Genomic DNA, 17,048 nt, shown 5'->3' with positions numbered 1-17,048 from the left:
TTCAGCGTTGGCGCCAGATTCGGCCCTAAAGTTGCGTGGAGGAGACGTATTTCTGGACGCATACACACGTAGTGGATCGTTGAGGTGTGTCCGGTATGGTCTAGTGGCTAGGATACCTGGCTTTCACCCAGGAGGCCCGGGTTCGATTCCCGGTACCTGAACGTGAATTCTCGGGGCTGAGATGAGAAAACTTCTCACGGCCGTTTTTCGTCTTCGTGGAGCTGCTGCTCTGGGTTCCAAGTATAAGGTGAGAGAAAGTCAAGGAAAAGAGATACATCCTCACGTTAATGGCGGGGCTGTTTTGAAGGGAGAGGAGACGGTTTTGCGGTTTTGGACTGCTGATGCGACACTGTTGCATTGCCCGTTAGCTCAGTGGGCTGTAGCGTCGTGCTAGTAATGCATAGGTCATGGGTTCCTTCCCTCCACGGGCCATTCCATTTTCTCCCCTAATAGGAAATGCTGCCTCCTGCGAGACTCTGCCAGGCAGATTCTAAATGATGTGCACATCCAGCTAGAAGTCTGAACGTTTCGCTAAGGGGTTGCCAACGGCCAGCTCACTTTCAATTAATGAAGTTAAGCAGACGTTTGCGTGGTTAGTGAGTGGATGGGTGATCGTCCGGGAACTCTGCGTGCTATTGGACCCTTCCATTTCAACCCCCACCCTCCTCCTTTTATGCTACAGTGTTGACGTGCTATGATGCCTCCCTAAGCAATTTAAATTACGTTAACGAACATATGATCGACAATTTAATGAGGCTGTTTGCAAAAAGAGCGCAAGGAAAGTGCAAGAACGACTTTGGCAATAACAGAACCGTACGAATCAACAGATAATTTCTCAAATGTGTAGATAACACTGTGCGAAGCAGTGAGATTTCCGAAATTTGTAAATGAAAGTTTAGCTTTTCGTATTGAAAAGGAAAAGTACTCTTGATTACTTTATTTCTCGCAGCCGATTGTCGTACTTCTCCTGTCATATCGGCCCCACCGCCGAGCGGCAGCGAGCGGCAGTCGAGCAAAGTCGGGCCAAGTCGACACACGATGAAGTGAAATTAATCCACTTAGCTGGAACGAGGCAGGAGACGAGGAGATACTACCTGTGCCGCGACACGTGGCAATTTCGAGGTTCGCATGGTCTAGAACACACACTATTGCGCTACGCAAAAATGACAATCCTCCTGCGGTGGCCGGGAATCGAACACGGATCAACTGCTTGGGAAGCAACCATGCTGACCGTTACACCACCACCGCATTGCGCTGCAGGCTTCCTGTGTCGCGGTGCGTTGTCGCCCCTGCTGCCACCAGAGGATCAAGCGACCCTGCTGCAGGCGCTCTGCCCGCCGGCACATCGGAACGCGGTGCCACGTTGCTTCCAGGGCGATGCACTGTAACTAGACGCAGCATTGACTTCCGCCGAGAAATCCACCCTTTCATGTACGGCATGGTGGGAAAACAATTCTGAAATTAGAACTTCTTAGTGAGGCTGCGGTGGCGAGTATTCCTGTATGCCTCGGTGGCGCAGTGGGCTGCGCATGTCATTATCTTAAGGGCGTACGTTCTATCCTCAACTCAGCCATCTCATTTTCTCTCCACGACGGTGAAAGGCACAGCATAGCTTTTGCGAGGTAAGGCCGTATTTGCCGTTTATTACCACCTAGGCTACTTTGCGTCAACGTGTGTTTGTTTCCAGTTATTACTAATTACAGTTTTGCTAGTTGCACTCGAGACTGAAAGCGATGTTTGCCTAGTATGACTTGCGCGCTTTGGGAGTGAGTAAGGGGGATCGTGGTGGCGGACAGAGTTCAGCGTTGGCGCCAGATTCGGCCCTAAAGTTGCGTGGAGGAGACGTATTTCTGGACGCATACACACGTAGTGGATCGTTGAGGTGTGTCCGGTATGGTCTAGTGGCTAGGATACCTGGCTTTCACCCAGGAGGCCCGGGTTCGATTCCCGGTACCTGAACGTGAATTCTCGGGGCTGAGATGAGAAAACTTCTCACGGCCGTTTTTCGTCTTCGTGGAGCTGCTGCTCTGGGTTCCAAGTATAAGGTGAGAGAAAGTCAAGGAAAAGAGATACATCCTCACGTTAATGGCGGGGCTGTTTTGAAGGGAGAGGAGACGGTTTTGCGGTTTTGGACTGCTGATGCGACACTGTTGCATTGCCCGTTAGCTCAGTGGGCTGTAGCGTCGTGCTAGTAATGCATAGGTCATGGGTTCCTTCCCTCCACGGGCCATTCCATTTTCTCCCCTAATAGGAAATGCTGCCTCCTGCGAGACTCTGCCAGGCAGATTCTAAATGATGTGCACATCCAGCTAGAAGTCTGAACGTTTCGCTAAGGGGTTGCCAACGGCCAGCTCACTTTCAATTAATGAAGTTAAGCAGACGTTTGCGTGGTTAGTGAGTGGATGGGTGATCGTCCGGGAACTCTGCGTGCTATTGGACCCTTCCATTTCAACCCCCACCCTCCTCCTTTTATGCTACAGTGTTGACGTGCTATGATGCCTCCCTAAGCAATTTAAATTACGTTAACGAACATATGATCGACAATTTAATGAGGCTGTTTGCAAAAAGAGCGCAAGGAAAGTGCAAGAACGACTTTGGCAATAACAGAACCGTACGAATCAACAGATAATTTCTCAAATGTGTAGATAACACTGTGCGAAGCAGTGAGATTTCCGAAATTTGTAAATGAAAGTTTAGCTTTTCGTATTGAAAAGGAAAAGTACTCTTGATTACTTTATTTCTCGCAGCCGATTGTCGTACTTCTCCTGTCATATCGGCCCCACCGCCGAGCGGCAGCGAGCGGCAGTCGAGCAAAGTCGGGCCAAGTCGACACACGATGAAGTGAAATTAATCCACTTAGCTGGAACGAGGCAGGAGACGAGGAGATACTACCTGTGCCGCGACACGTGGCAATTTCGAGGTTCGCATGGTCTAGAACACACACTATTGCGCTACGCAAAAATGACAATCCTCCTGCGGTGGCCGGGAATCGAACACGGATCAACTGCTTGGGAAGCAACCATGCTGACCGTTACACCACCACCGCATTGCGCTGCAGGCTTCCTGTGTCGCGGTGCGTTGTCGCCCCTGCTGCCACCAGAGGATCAAGCGACCCTGCTGCAGGCGCTCTGCCCGCCGGCACATCGGAACGCGGTGCCACGTTGCTTCCAGGGCGATGCACTGTAACTAGACGCAGCATTGACTTCCGCCGAGAAATCCACCCTTTCATGTACGGCATGGTGGGAAAACAATTCTGAAATTAGAACTTCTTAGTGAGGCTGCGGTGGCGAGTATTCCTGTATGCCTCGGTGGCGCAGTGGGCTGCGCATGTCATTATCTTAAGGGCGTACGTTCTATCCTCAACTCAGCCATCTCATTTTCTCTCCACGACGGTGAAAGGCACAGCATAGCTTTTGCGAGGTAAGGCCGTATTTGCCGTTTATTACCACCTAGGCTACTTTGCGTCAACGTGTGTTTGTTTCCAGTTATTACTAATTACAGTTTTGCTAGTTGCACTCGAGACTGAAAGCGATGTTTGCCTAGTATGACTTGCGCGCTTTGGGAGTGAGTAAGCGGGATCGTGGTGGCGGACAGAGTTCAGCGTTGGCGCCAGATTCGGCCCTAAAGTTGCGTGGAGGAGACGTATTTCTGGACGCATACACACGTAGTGGATCGTTGAGGTGTGTCCGGTATGGTCTAGTGGCTAGGATACCTGGCTTTCACCCAGGAGGCCCGGGTTCGATTCCCGGTACCTGAACGTGAATTCTCGGGGCTGAGATGAGAAAACTTCTCACGGCCGTTTTTCGTCTTCGTGGAGCTGCTGCTCTGGGTTCCAAGTATAAGGTGAGAGAAAGTCAAGGAAAAGAGATACATCCTCACGTTAATGGCGGGGCTGTTTTGAAGGGAGAGGAGACGGTTTTGCGGTTTTGGACTGCTGATGCGACACTGTTGCATTGCCCGTTAGCTCAGTGGGCTGTAGCGTCGTGCTAGTAATGCATAGGTCATGGGTTCCTTCCCTCCACGGGCCATTCCATTTTCTCCCCTAATAGGAAATGCTGCCTCCTGCGAGACTCTGCCAGGCAGATTCTAAATGATGTGCACATCCAGCTAGAAGTCTGAACGTTTCGCTAAGGGGTTGCCAACGGCCAGCTCACTTTCAATTAATGAAGTTAAGCAGACGTTTGCGTGGTTAGTGAGTGGATGGGTGATCGTCCGGGAACTCTGCGTGCTATTGGACCCTTCCATTTCAACCCCCACCCTCCTCCTTTTATGCTACAGTGTTGACGTGCTATGATGCCTCCCTAAGCAATTTAAATTACGTTAACGAACATATGATCGACAATTTAATGAGGCTGTTTGCAAAAAGAGCGCAAGGAAAGTGCAAGAACGACTTTGGCAATAACAGAACCGTACGAATCAACAGATAATTTCTCAAATGTGTAGATAACACTGTGCGAAGCAGTGAGATTTCCGAAATTTGTAAATGAAAGTTTAGCTTTTCGTATTGAAAAGGAAAAGTACTCTTGATTACTTTATTTCTCGCAGCCGATTGTCGTACTTCTCCTGTCATATCGGCCCCACCGCCGAGCGGCAGCGAGCGGCAGTCGAGCAAAGTCGGGCCAAGTCGACACACGATGAAGTGAAATTAATCCACTTAGCTGGAACGAGGCAGGAGACGAGGAGATACTACCTGTGCCGCGACACGTGGCAATTTCGAGGTTCGCATGGTCTAGAACACACACTATTGCGCTACGCAAAAATGACAATCCTCCTGCGGTGGCCGGGAATCGAACACGGATCAACTGCTTGGGAAGCAACCATGCTGACCGTTACACCACCACCGCATTGCGCTGCAGGCTTCCTGTGTCGCGGTGCGTTGTCGCCCCTGCTGCCACCAGAGGATCAAGCGACCCTGCTGCAGGCGCTCTGCCCGCCGGCACATCGGAACGCGGTGCCACGTTGCTTCCAGGGCGATGCACTGTAACTAGACGCAGCATTGACTTCCGCCGAGAAATCCACCCTTTCATGTACGGCATGGTGGGAAAACAATTCTGAAATTAGAACTTCTTAGTGAGGCTGCGGTGGCGAGTATTCCTGTATGCCTCGGTGGCGCAGTGGGCTGCGCATGTCATTATCTTAAGGGCGTACGTTCTATCCTCAACTCAGCCATCTCATTTTCTCTCCACGACGGTGAAAGGCACAGCATAGCTTTTGCGAGGTAAGGCCGTATTTGCCGTTTATTACCACCTAGGCTACTTTGCGTCAACGTGTGTTTGTTTCCAGTTATTACTAATTACAGTTTTGCTAGTTGCACTCGAGACTGAAAGCGATGTTTGCCTAGTATGACTTGCGCGCTTTGGGAGTGAGTAAGCGGGATCGTGGTGGCGGACAGAGTTCAGCGTTGGCGCCAGATTCGGCCCTAAAGTTGCGTGGAGGAGACGTATTTCTGGACGCATACACACGTAGTGGATCGTTGAGGTGTGTCCGGTATGGTCTAGTGGCTAGGATACCTGGCTTTCACCCAGGAGGCCCGGGTTCGATTCCCGGTACCTGAACGTGAATTCTCGGGGCTGAGATGAGAAAACTTCTCACGGCCGTTTTTCGTCTTCGTGGAGCTGCTGCTCTGGGTTCCAAGTATAAGGTGAGAGAAAGTCAAGGAAAAGAGATACATCCTCACGTTAATGGCGGGGCCGTTTTGAAGGGAGAGGAGACGGTTTTGCGGTTTTGGACTGCTGATGCGACACTGTTGCATTGCCCGTTAGCTCAGTGGGCTGTAGCGTCGTGCTAGTAACGCGTAGGTCATGGGTTCCTTCCCTCCACGGGCCATTCCATTTTCTCCCCTAATAGGAAATGCTGCCTCCTGCGAGACTCTGCCAGGCAGATTCTAAATGATGTGCACATCCAGCTAGAAGTCTGAACGTTTCGCTAAGGGGTTGCCAACGGCCAGCTCACTTTCAATTAATGAAGTTAAGCAGACGTTTGCGTGGTTAGTGAGTGGATGGGTGATCGTCCGGGAACTCTGCGTGCTATTGGACCCTTCCATTTCAACCCCCACCCTCCTCCTTTTATGCTACAGTGTTGACGTGCTATGATGCCTCCCTAAGCAATTTAAATTACGTTAACGAACATATGATCGACAATTTAATGAGGCTGTTTGCAAAAAGAGCGCAAGGAAAGTGCAAGAACGACTTTGGCAATAACAGAACCGTACGAATCAACAGATAATTTCTCAAATGTGTAGATAACACTGTGCGAAGCAGTGAGATTTCCGAAATTTGTAAATGAAAGTTTAGCTTTTCGTATTGAAAAGGAAAAGTACTCTTGATTACTTTATTTCTCGCAGCCGATTGTCGTACTTCTCCTGTCATATCGGCCCCACCGCCGAGCGGCAGCGAGCGGCAGTCGAGCAAAGTCGGGCCAAGTCGACACACGATGAAGTGAAATTAATCCACTTAGCTGGAACGAGGCAGGAGACGAGGAGATACTACCTGTGCCGCGACACGTGGCAATTTCGAGGTTCGCATGGTCTAGAACACACACTATTGCGCTACGCAAAAATGACAATCCTCCTGCGGTGGCCGGGAATCGAACACGGATCAACTGCTTGGGAAGCAACCATGCTGACCGTTACACCACCACCGCATTGCGCTGCAGGCTTCCTGTGTCGCGGTGCGTTGTCGCCCCTGCTGCCACCAGAGGATCAAGCGACCCTGCTGCAGGCGCTCTGCCCGCCGGCACATCGGAACGCGGTGCCACGTTGCTTCCAGGGCGATGCACTGTAACTAGACGCAGCATTGACTTCCGCCGAGAAATCCACCCTTTCATGTACGGCATGGTGGGAAAACAATTCTGAAATTAGAACTTCTTAGTGAGGCTGCGGTGGCGAGTATTCCTGTATGCCTCGGTGGCGCAGTGGGCTGCGCATGTCATTATCTTAAGGGCGTACGTTCTATCCTCAACTCAGCCATCTCATTTTCTCTCCACGACGGTGAAAGGCACAGCATAGCTTTTGCGAGGTAAGGCCGTATTTGCCGTTTATTACCACCTAGGCTACTTTGCGTCAACGTGTGTTTGTTTCCAGTTATTACTAATTACAGTTTTGCTAGTTGCACTCGAGACTGAAAGCGATGTTTGCCTAGTATGACTTGCGCGCTTTGGGAGTGAGTAAGCGGGATCGTGGTGGCGGACAGAGTTCAGCGTTGGCGCCAGATTCGGCCCTAAAGTTGCGTGGAGGAGACGTATTTCTGGACGCATACACACGTAGTGGATCGTTGAGGTGTGTCCGGTATGGTCTAGTGGCTAGGATACCTGGCTTTCACCCAGGAGGCCCGGGTTCGATTCCCGGTACCTGAACGTGAATTCTCGGGGCTGAGATGAGAAAACTTCTCACGGCCGTTTTTCGTCTTCGTGGAGCTGCTGCTCTGGGTTCCAAGTATAAGGTGAGAGAAAGTCAAGGAAAAGAGATACATCCTCACGTTAATGGCGGGGCCGTTTTGAAGGGAGAGGAGACGGTTTTGCGGTTTTGGACTGCTGATGCGACACTGTTGCATTGCCCGTTAGCTCAGTGGGCTGTAGCGTCGTGCTAGTAACGCGTAGGTCATGGGTTCCTTCCCTCCACGGGCCATTCCATTTTCTCCCCTAATAGGAAATGCTGCCTCCTGCGAGACTCTGCCAGGCAGATTCTAAATGATGTGCACATCCAGCTAGAAGTCTGAACGTTTCGCTAAGGGGTTGCCAACGGCCAGCTCACTTTCAATTAATGAAGTTAAGCAGACGTTTGCGTGGTTAGTGAGTGGATGGGTGATCGTCCGGGAACTCTGCGTGCTATTGGACCCTTCCATTTCAACCCCCACCCTCCTCCTTTTATGCTACAGTGTTGACGTGCTATGATGCCTCCCTAAGCAATTTAAATTACGTTAACGAACATATGATCGACAATTTAATGAGGCTGTTTGCAAAAAGAGCGCAAGGAAAGTGCAAGAACGACTTTGGCAATAACAGAACCGTACGAATCAACAGATAATTTCTCAAATGTGTAGATAACACTGTGCGAAGCAGTGAGATTTCCGAAATTTGTAAATGAAAGTTTAGCTTTTCGTATTGAAAAGGAAAAGTACTCTTGATTACTTTATTTCTCGCAGCCGATTGTCGTACTTCTCCTGTCATATCGGCCCCACCGCCGAGCGGCAGCGAGCGGCAGTCGAGCAAAGTCGGGCCAAGTCGACACACGATGAAGTGAAATTAATCCACTTAGCTGGAACGAGGCAGGAGACGAGGAGATACTACCTGTGCCGCGACACGTGGCAATTTCGAGGTTCGCATGGTCTAGAACACACACTATTGCGCTACGCAAAAATGACAATCCTCCTGCGGTGGCCGGGAATCGAACACGGATCAACTGCTTGGGAAGCAACCATGCTGACCGTTACACCACCACCGCATTGCGCTGCAGGCTTCCTGTGTCGCGGTGCGTTGTCGCCCCTGCTGCCACCAGAGGATCAAGCGACCCTGCTGCAGGCGCTCTGCCCGCCGGCACATCGGAACGCGGTGCCACGTTGCTTCCAGGGCGATGCACTGTAACTAGACGCAGCATTGACTTCCGCCGAGAAATCCACCCTTTCATGTACGGCATGGTGGGAAAACAATTCTGAAATTAGAACTTCTTAGTGAGGCTGCGGTGGCGAGTATTCCTGTATGCCTCGGTGGCGCAGTGGGCTGCGCATGTCATTATCTTAAGGGCGTACGTTCTATCCTCAACTCAGCCATCTCATTTTCTCTCCACGACGGTGAAAGGCACAGCATAGCTTTTGCGAGGTAAGGCCGTATTTGCCGTTTATTACCACCTAGGCTACTTTGCGTCAACGTGTGTTTGTTTCCAGTTATTACTAATTACAGTTTTGCTAGTTGCACTCGAGACTGAAAGCGATGTTTGCCTAGTATGACTTGCGCGCTTTGGGAGTGAGTAAGCGGGATCGTGGTGGCGGACAGAGTTCAGCGTTGGCGCCAGATTCGGCCCTAAAGTTGCGTGGAGGAGACGTATTTCTGGACGCATACACACGTAGTGGATCGTTGAGGTGTGTCCGGTATGGTCTAGTGGCTAGGATACCTGGCTTTCACCCAGGAGGCCCGGGTTCGATTCCCGGTACCTGAACGTGAATTCTCGGGGCTGAGATGAGAAAACTTCTCACGGCCGTTTTTCGTCTTCGTGGAGCTGCTGCTCTGGGTTCCAAGTATAAGGTGAGAGAAAGTCAAGGAAAAGAGATACATCCTCACGTTAATGGCGGGGCCGTTTTGAAGGGAGAGGAGACGGTTTTGCGGTTTTGGACTGCTGATGCGACACTGTTGCATTGCCCGTTAGCTCAGTGGGCTGTAGCGTCGTGCTAGTAACGCGTAGGTCATGGGTTCCTTCCCTCCACGGGCCATTCCATTTTCTCCCCTAATAGGAAATGCTGCCTCCTGCGAGACTCTGCCAGGCAGATTCTAAATGATGTGCACATCCAGCTAGAAGTCTGAACGTTTCGCTAAGGGGTTGCCAACGGCCAGCTCACTTTCAATTAATGAAGTTAAGCAGACGTTTGCGTGGTTAGTGAGTGGATGGGTGATCGTCCGGGAACTCTGCGTGCTATTGGACCCTTCCATTTCAACCCCCACCCTCCTCCTTTTATGCTACAGTGTTGACGTGCTATGATGCCTCCCTAAGCAATTTAAATTACGTTAACGAACATATGATCGACAATTTAATGAGGCTGTTTGCAAAAAGAGCGCAAGGAAAGTGCAAGAACGACTTTGGCAATAACAGAACCGTACGAATCAACAGATAATTTCTCAAATGTGTAGATAACACTGTGCGAAGCAGTGAGATTTCCGAAATTTGTAAATGAAAGTTTAGCTTTTCGTATTGAAAAGGAAAAGTACTCTTGATTACTTTATTTCTCGCAGCCGATTGTCGTACTTCTCCTGTCATATCGGCCCCACCGCCGAGCGGCAGCGAGCGGCAGTCGAGCAAAGTCGGGCCAAGTCGACACACGATGAAGTGAAATTAATCCACTTAGCTGGAACGAGGCAGGAGACGAGGAGATACTACCTGTGCCGCGACACGTGGCAATTTCGAGGTTCGCATGGTCTAGAACACACACTATTGCGCTACGCAAAAATGACAATCCTCCTGCGGTGGCCGGGAATCGAACACGGATCAACTGCTTGGGAAGCAACCATGCTGACCGTTACACCACCACCGCATTGCGCTGCAGGCTTCCTGTGTCGCGGTGCGTTGTCGCCCCTGCTGCCACCAGAGGATCAAGCGACCCTGCTGCAGGCGCTCTGCCCGCCGGCACATCGGAACGCGGTGCCACGTTGCTTCCAGGGCGATGCACTGTAACTAGACGCAGCATTGACTTCCGCCGAGAAATCCACCCTTTCATGTACGGCATGGTGGGAAAACAATTCTGAAATTAGAACTTCTTAGTGAGGCTGCGGTGGCGAGTATTCCTGTATGCCTCGGTGGCGCAGTGGGCTGCGCATGTCATTATCTTAAGGGCGTACGTTCTATCCTCAACTCAGCCATCTCATTTTCTCTCCACGACGGTGAAAGGCACAGCATAGCTTTTGCGAGGTAAGGCCGTATTTGCCGTTTATTACCACCTAGGCTACTTTGCGTCAACGTGTGTTTGTTTCCAGTTATTACTAATTACAGTTTTGCTAGTTGCACTCGAGACTGAAAGCGATGTTTGCCTAGTATGACTTGCGCGCTTTGGGAGTGAGTAAGCGGGATCGTGGTGGCGGACAGAGTTCAGCGTTGGCGCCAGATTCGGCCCTAAAGTTGCGTGGAGGAGACGTATTTCTGGACGCATACACACGTAGTGGATCGTTGAGGTGTGTCCGGTATGGTCTAGTGGCTAGGATACCTGGCTTTCACCCAGGAGGCCCGGGTTCGATTCCCGGTACCTGAACGTGAATTCTCGGGGCTGAGATGAGAAAACTTCTCACGGCCGTTTTTCGTCTTCGTGGAGCTGCTGCTCTGGGTTCCAAGTATAAGGTGAGAGAAAGTCAAGGAAAAGAGATACATCCTCACGTTAATGGCGGGGCTGTTTTGAAGGGAGAGGAGACGGTTTTGCGGTTTTGGACTGCTGATGCGACACTGTTGCATTGCCCGTTAGCTCAGTGGGCTGTAGCGTCGTGCTAGTAATGCATAGGTCATGGGTTCCTTCCCTCCACGGGCCATTCCATTTTCTCCCCTAATAGGAAATGCTGCCTCCTGCGAGACTCTGCCAGGCAGATTCTAAATGATGTGCACATCCAGCTAGAAGTCTGAACGTTTCGCTAAGGGGATGCCAACGGCCAGCTCACTTTCAATTAATGAAGTTAAGCAGACGTTTGCGTGGTTAGTGAGTGGATGGGTGATCGTCCGGGAACTCTGCGTGCTATTGGACCCTTCCATTTCAACCCCCACCCTCCTCCTTTTATGCTACAGTGTTGACGTGCTATGATGCCTCCCTAAGCAATTTAAATTACGTTAACGAACATATGATCCACAATTTAATGAGGCTGTTTGCAAAAAGAGCGCAAGGAAAGTGCAAGAACGACTTTGGCAATAACAGAACCGTACGAATCAACAGATAATTTCTCAAATGTGTAGATAACACTGTGCGAAGCAGTGAGATTTCCGAAATTTGTAAATGAAAGTTTAGCTTTTCGTATTGAAAAGGAAAAGTACTCTTGATTACTTTATTTCTCGCAGCCGATTGTCGTACTTCTCCTGTCATATCGGCCCCACCGCCGAGCGGCAGCGAGCGGCAGTCGAGCAAAGTCGGGCCAAGTCGACACACGATGAAGTGAAATTAATCCACTTAGCTGGAACGAGGCAGGAGACGAGGAGATACTACCTGTGCCGCGACACGTGGCAATTTCGAGGATCGCATGGTCTAGAACACACACTATTGCGCTACGCAAAAATGACAATCCTCCTGCGGTGGCCGGGAATCGAACACGGATCAACTGCTTGGGAAGCAACCATGCTGACCGTTACACCACCACCGCATTGCGCTGCAGGCTTCCTGTGTCGCGGTGCGTTGTCGCCCCTGCTGCCACCAGAGGATCAAGCGACCCTGCTGCAGGCGCTCTGCCCGCCGGCACATCGGAACGCGGTGCCACGTTGCTTCCAGGGCGATGCACTGTAACTAGACGCAGCATTGACTTCCGCCGAGAAATCCACCCTTTCATGTACGGCATGGTGGGAAAACAATTCTGAAATTAGAACTTCTTAGTGAGGCTGCGGTGGCGAGTATTCCTGTATGCCTCGGTGGCGCAGTGGGCTGCGCATGTCATTATCTTAAGGGCGTACGTTCTATCCTCAACTCAGCCATCTCATTTTCTCTCCACGACGGTGAAAGGCACAGCATAGCTTTTGCGAGGTAAGGCCGTATTTGCCGTTTATTACCACCTAGGCTACTTTGCGTCAACGTGTGTTTGTTTCCAGTTATTACTAATTACAGTTTTGCTAGTTGCACTCGAGACTGAAAGCGATGTTTGCCTAGTATGACTTGCGCGCTTTGGGAGTGAGTAAGGGGGATCGTGGTGGCGGACAGAGTTCAGCGTTGGCGCCAGATTCGGCCCTAAAGTTGCGTGGAGGAGACGTATTTCTGGACGCATACACACGTAGTGGATCGTTGAGGTGTGTCCGGTATGGTCTAGTGGCTAGGATACCTGGCTTTCACCCAGGAGGCCCGGGTTCGATTCCCGGTACCTGAACGTGAATTCTCGGGGCTGAGATGAGAAAACTTCTCACGGCCGTTTTTCGTCTTCGTGGAGCTGCTGCTCTGGGTTCCAAGTATAAGGTGAGAGAAAGTCAAGGAAAAGAGATACATCCTCACGTTAATGGCGGGGCTGTTTTGAAGGGAGAGGAGACGGTTTTGCGGTTTTGGACTGCTGATGCGACACTGTTGCATTGCCCGTTAGCTCAGTGGGCTGTAGCGTCGTGCTAGTAATGCATAGGTCATGGGTTCCTTCCCTCCACGGGCCATTCCATTTTCTCCCCTAATAGGAAATGCTGCCTCCTGCGAGACTCTGCCAGGCAGATTCTAAATGATGTGCACATCCAGCTAGAAGTCTGAACGTTTCGCTAAGGGGATGCCAACGGCCAGCTCACTTTCAATTAATGAAGTTAAGCAGACGTTTGCGTGGTTAGTGAGTGGATGGGTGATCGTCCGGGAACTCTGCGTGCTATTGGACCCTTCCATTTCAACCCCCACCCTCCTCCTTTTATGCTACAGTGTTGACGTGCTATGATGCCTCCCTAAGCAATTTAAATTACGTTAACGAACATATGATCCACAATTTAATGAGGCTGTTTGCAAAAAGAGCGCAAGGAAAGTGCAAGAACGACTTTGGCAATAACAGAACCGTACGAATCAACAGATAATTTCTCAAATGTGTAGATAACACTGTGCGAAGCAGTGAGATTTCCGAAATTTGTAAATGAAAGTTTAGCTTTTCGTATTGAAAAGGAAAAGTACTCTTGATTACTTTATTTCTCGCAGCCGATTGTCGTACTTCTCCTGTCATATCGGCCCCACCGCCGAGCGGCAGCGAGCGGCAGTCGAGCAAAGTCGGGCCAAGTCGACACACGATGAAGTGAAATTAATCCACTTAGCTGGAACGAGGCAGGAGACGAGGAGATACTACCTGTGCCGCGACACGTGGCAATTTCGAGGATCGCATGGTCTAGAACACACACTATTGCGCTACGCAAAAATGACAATCCTCCTGCGGTGGCCGGGAATCGAACACGGATCAACTGCTTGGGAAGCAACCATGCTGACCGTTACACCACCACCGCATTGCGCTGCAGGCTTCCTGTGTCGCGGTGCGTTGTCGCCCCTGCTGCCACCAGAGGATCAAGCGACCCTGCTGCAGGCGCTCTGCCCGCCGGCACATCGGAACGCGGTGCCACGTTGCTTCCAGGGCGATGCACTGTAACTAGACGCAGCATTGACTTCCGCCGAGAAATCCACCCTTTCATGTACGGCATGGTGGGAAAACAATTCTGAAATTAGAACTTCTTAGTGAGGCTGCGGTGGCGAGTATTCCTGTATGCCTCGGTGGCGCAGTGGGCTGCGCATGTCATTATCTTAAGGGCGTACGTTCTATCCTCAACTCAGCCATCTCATTTTCTCTCCACGACGGTGAAAGGCACAGCATAGCTTTTGCGAGGTAAGGCCGTATTTGCCGTTTATTACCACCTAGGCTACTTTGCGTCAACGTGTGTTTGTTTCCAGTTATTACTAATTACAGTTTTGCTAGTTGCACTCGAGACTGAAAGCGATGTTTGCCTAGTATGACTTGCGCGCTTTGGGAGTGAGTAAGCGGGATCGTGGTGGCGGACAGAGTTCAGCGTTGGCGCCAGATTCGGCCCTAAAGTTGCGTGGAGGAGACGTATTTCTGGACGCATACACACGTAGTGGATCGTTGAGGTGTGTCCGGTATGGTCTAGTGGCTAGGATACCTGGCTTTCACCCAGGAGGCCCGGGTTCGATTCCCGGTACCTGAACGTGAATTCTCGGGGCTGAGATGAGAAAACTTCTCACGGCCGTTTTTCGTCTTCGTGGAGCTGCTGCTCTGGGTTCCAAGTATAAGGTGAGAGAAAGTCAAGGAAAAGAGATACATCCTCACGTTAATGGCGGGGCTGTTTTGAAGGGAGAGGAGACGGTTTTGCGGTTTTGGACTGCTGATGCGACACTGTTGCATTGCCCGTTAGCTCAGTGGGCTGTAGCGTCGTGCTAGTAATGCATAGGTCATGGGTTCCTTCCCTCCACGGGCCATTCCATTTTCTCCCCTAATAGGAAATGCTGCCTCCTGCGAGACTCTGCCAGGCAGATTCTAAATGATGTGCACATCCAGCTAGAAGTCTGAACGTTTCGCTAAGGGGATGCCAACGGCCAGCTCACTTTCAATTAATGAAGTTAAGCAGACGTTTGCGTGGTTAGTGAGTGGATGGGTGATCGTCCGGGAACTCTGCGTGCTATTGGACCCTTCCATTTCAACCCCCACCCTCCTCCTTTTATGCTACAGTGTTGACGTGCTATGATGCCTCCCTAAGCAATTTAAATTACGTTAACGAACATATGATCCACAATTTAATGAGGCTGTTTGCAAAAAGAGCGCAAGGAAAGTGCAAGAACGACTTTGGCAATAACAGAACCGTACGAATCAACAGATAATTTCTCAAATGTGTAGATAACACTGTGCGAAGCAGTGAGATTTCCGAAATTTGTAAATGAAAGTTTAGCTTTTCGTATTGAAAAGGAAAAGTACTCTTGATTACTTTATTTCTCGCAGCCGATTGTCGTACTTCTCCTGTCATATCGGCCCCACCGCCGAGCGGCAGCGAGCGGCAGTCGAGCAAAGTCGGGCCAAGTCGACACACGATGAAGTGAAATTAATCCACTTAGCTGGAACGAGGCAGGAGACGAGGAGATACTACCTGTGCCGCGACACGTGGCAATTTCGAGGATCGCATGGTCTAGAACACACACTATTGCGCTACGCAAAAATGACAATCCTCCTGCGGTGGCCGGGAATCGAACACGGATCAACTGCTTGGGAAGCAACCATGCTGACCGTTACACCACCACCGCATTGCGCTGCAGGCTTCCTGTGTCGCGGTGCGTTGTCGCCCCTGCTGCCACCAGAGGATCAAGCGACCCTGCTGCAGGCGCTCTGCCCGCCGGCACATCGGAACGCGGTGCCACGTTGCTTCCAGGGCGATGCACTGTAACTAGACGCAGCATTGATTTCCGCCGAGAAATCCACCCTTTTCATGTACGGCATGGTGGGAAAACAATTCTGAAATTAGAACTTCTTAGTGAGGCTGCGGTGGCGAGTATTCCTGTATGCCTCGGTGGCGCAGTGGGCTGCGCATGTCATTATCTTAAGGGCGTACGTTCTATCCTCAACTCAGCCATCTCATTTTCTCTCCACGACGGTGAAAGGCACAGCATAGCTTTTGCGAGGTAAGGCCGTATTTGCCGTTTATTACCACCTAGGCTACTTTGCGTCAACGTGTGTTTGTTTCCAGTTATTACTAATTACAGTTTTGCTAGTTGCACTCGAGACTGAAAGCGATGTTTGCCTAGTATGACTTGCGCGCTTTGGGAGTGAGTAAGCGGGATCGTGGTGGCGGACAGAGTTCAGCGTTGGCGCCAGATTCGGCCCTAAAGTTGCGTGGAGGAGACGTATTTCTGGACGCATACACACGTAGTGGATCGTTGAGGTGTGTCCGGTATGGTCTAGTGGCTAGGATACCTGGCTTTCACCCAGGAGGCCCGGGTTCGATTCCCGGTACCTGAACGTGAATTCTCGGGGCTGAGATGAGAAAACTTCTCACGGCCGTTTTTCGTCTTCGTGGAGCTGCTGCTCTGGGTTCCAAGTATAAGGTGAGAGAAAGTCAAGGAAAAGAGATACATCCTCACGTTAATGGCGGGGCTGTTTTGAAGGGAGAGGAGACGGTTTTGCGGTTTTGGACTGCTGATGCGACACTGTTGCATTGCCCGTTAGCTCAGTGGGCTGTAGCGTCGTGCTAGTAATGCATAGGTCATGGGTTCCTTCCCTCCACGGGCCATTCCATTTTCTCCCCTAATAGGAAATGCTGCCTCCTGCGAGACTCTGCCAGGCAGATTCTAAATGATGTGCACATCCAGCTAGAAGTCCGAACGTTTCGCTAAGGGGATGCCAACGGCCAGCTCACTTTCAATTAATGAAGTTAAGCAGACGTTTGCGTGGTTAGTGAGTGGATGGGTGATCGTCCGGGAACTCTGCGTGCTATTGGACCCTTCCATTTCAACCCCCACCCTCCTCCTTTTATGCTACAGTGTTGACGTGCTATGATGCCTCCCTAAGCAATTTAAATTACGTTAACGAACATATGATCCACAATTTAATGAGGCTGTTTGCAAAAAGAGCGCAAGGAAAGTGCAAGAACGACTTTGGCAATAACAGAACCGTACGAATCAACAGATAATTTCTCAAATGTGTAGATAACACTGTGCGAAGCA

The 17,048-nt window shown here is 50.7% G+C and overlaps 19 non-coding genes across 19 annotated transcripts; 10 read left to right on the top strand and 9 right to left on the bottom strand.

Annotated features, from left to right (window-relative positions):
* The first annotated feature begins 89 nt into the window (after positions 1–89).
* On the top strand, positions 90–161 carry Trnae-uuc. Its single transcript has one exon. It is a non-coding gene; the product is annotated as a tRNA-Glu (tRNA).
* A 1,015-nt stretch (positions 162–1,176) lies between these two features.
* Trnag-ccc lies at positions 1,177–1,248 on the bottom strand. The gene has a single exon. It is a non-coding gene; the product is annotated as a tRNA-Gly (tRNA).
* A 639-nt stretch (positions 1,249–1,887) lies between these two features.
* Positions 1,888–1,959, top strand: Trnae-uuc. The gene has a single exon. It is a non-coding gene; the product is annotated as a tRNA-Glu (tRNA).
* Positions 1,960–2,974: 1,015 nt separating this feature from the next.
* On the bottom strand, positions 2,975–3,046 carry Trnag-ccc. Its single transcript has one exon. It is a non-coding gene; the product is annotated as a tRNA-Gly (tRNA).
* A 639-nt stretch (positions 3,047–3,685) lies between these two features.
* Trnae-uuc lies at positions 3,686–3,757 on the top strand. The gene has a single exon. It is a non-coding gene; the product is annotated as a tRNA-Glu (tRNA).
* A 1,015-nt stretch (positions 3,758–4,772) lies between these two features.
* Trnag-ccc lies at positions 4,773–4,844 on the bottom strand. Its single transcript has one exon. It is a non-coding gene; the product is annotated as a tRNA-Gly (tRNA).
* A 639-nt stretch (positions 4,845–5,483) lies between these two features.
* Trnae-uuc lies at positions 5,484–5,555 on the top strand. The gene has a single exon. It is a non-coding gene; the product is annotated as a tRNA-Glu (tRNA).
* Positions 5,556–6,570: 1,015 nt separating this feature from the next.
* Trnag-ccc lies at positions 6,571–6,642 on the bottom strand. Its single transcript has one exon. It is a non-coding gene; the product is annotated as a tRNA-Gly (tRNA).
* Positions 6,643–7,281: 639 nt separating this feature from the next.
* Positions 7,282–7,353, top strand: Trnae-uuc. The gene has a single exon. It is a non-coding gene; the product is annotated as a tRNA-Glu (tRNA).
* Positions 7,354–8,368: 1,015 nt separating this feature from the next.
* On the bottom strand, positions 8,369–8,440 carry Trnag-ccc. Its single transcript has one exon. It is a non-coding gene; the product is annotated as a tRNA-Gly (tRNA).
* Positions 8,441–9,079: 639 nt separating this feature from the next.
* Trnae-uuc lies at positions 9,080–9,151 on the top strand. Its single transcript has one exon. It is a non-coding gene; the product is annotated as a tRNA-Glu (tRNA).
* A 1,015-nt stretch (positions 9,152–10,166) lies between these two features.
* Positions 10,167–10,238, bottom strand: Trnag-ccc. Its single transcript has one exon. It is a non-coding gene; the product is annotated as a tRNA-Gly (tRNA).
* A 639-nt stretch (positions 10,239–10,877) lies between these two features.
* Positions 10,878–10,949, top strand: Trnae-uuc. The gene has a single exon. It is a non-coding gene; the product is annotated as a tRNA-Glu (tRNA).
* A 1,015-nt stretch (positions 10,950–11,964) lies between these two features.
* Trnag-ccc lies at positions 11,965–12,036 on the bottom strand. The gene has a single exon. It is a non-coding gene; the product is annotated as a tRNA-Gly (tRNA).
* A 639-nt stretch (positions 12,037–12,675) lies between these two features.
* Positions 12,676–12,747, top strand: Trnae-uuc. The gene has a single exon. It is a non-coding gene; the product is annotated as a tRNA-Glu (tRNA).
* Positions 12,748–13,762: 1,015 nt separating this feature from the next.
* Positions 13,763–13,834, bottom strand: Trnag-ccc. Its single transcript has one exon. It is a non-coding gene; the product is annotated as a tRNA-Gly (tRNA).
* Positions 13,835–14,473: 639 nt separating this feature from the next.
* Trnae-uuc lies at positions 14,474–14,545 on the top strand. Its single transcript has one exon. It is a non-coding gene; the product is annotated as a tRNA-Glu (tRNA).
* A 1,015-nt stretch (positions 14,546–15,560) lies between these two features.
* Positions 15,561–15,632, bottom strand: Trnag-ccc. Its single transcript has one exon. It is a non-coding gene; the product is annotated as a tRNA-Gly (tRNA).
* A 640-nt stretch (positions 15,633–16,272) lies between these two features.
* On the top strand, positions 16,273–16,344 carry Trnae-uuc. Its single transcript has one exon. It is a non-coding gene; the product is annotated as a tRNA-Glu (tRNA).
* The last annotated feature ends 704 nt before the right edge of the window (positions 16,345–17,048 follow it).

The sequence above is a fragment of the Schistocerca americana genome, chromosome 8, assembly GCF_021461395.2.
Source record: "Schistocerca americana isolate TAMUIC-IGC-003095 chromosome 8, iqSchAmer2.1, whole genome shotgun sequence".
NCBI lineage: Eukaryota > Metazoa > Arthropoda > Insecta > Orthoptera > Acrididae > Schistocerca > Schistocerca americana.
The sequence above is the reverse complement of the archived record's forward strand: the minus strand, read 5'-3'. Positions and strand labels throughout refer to the sequence as shown.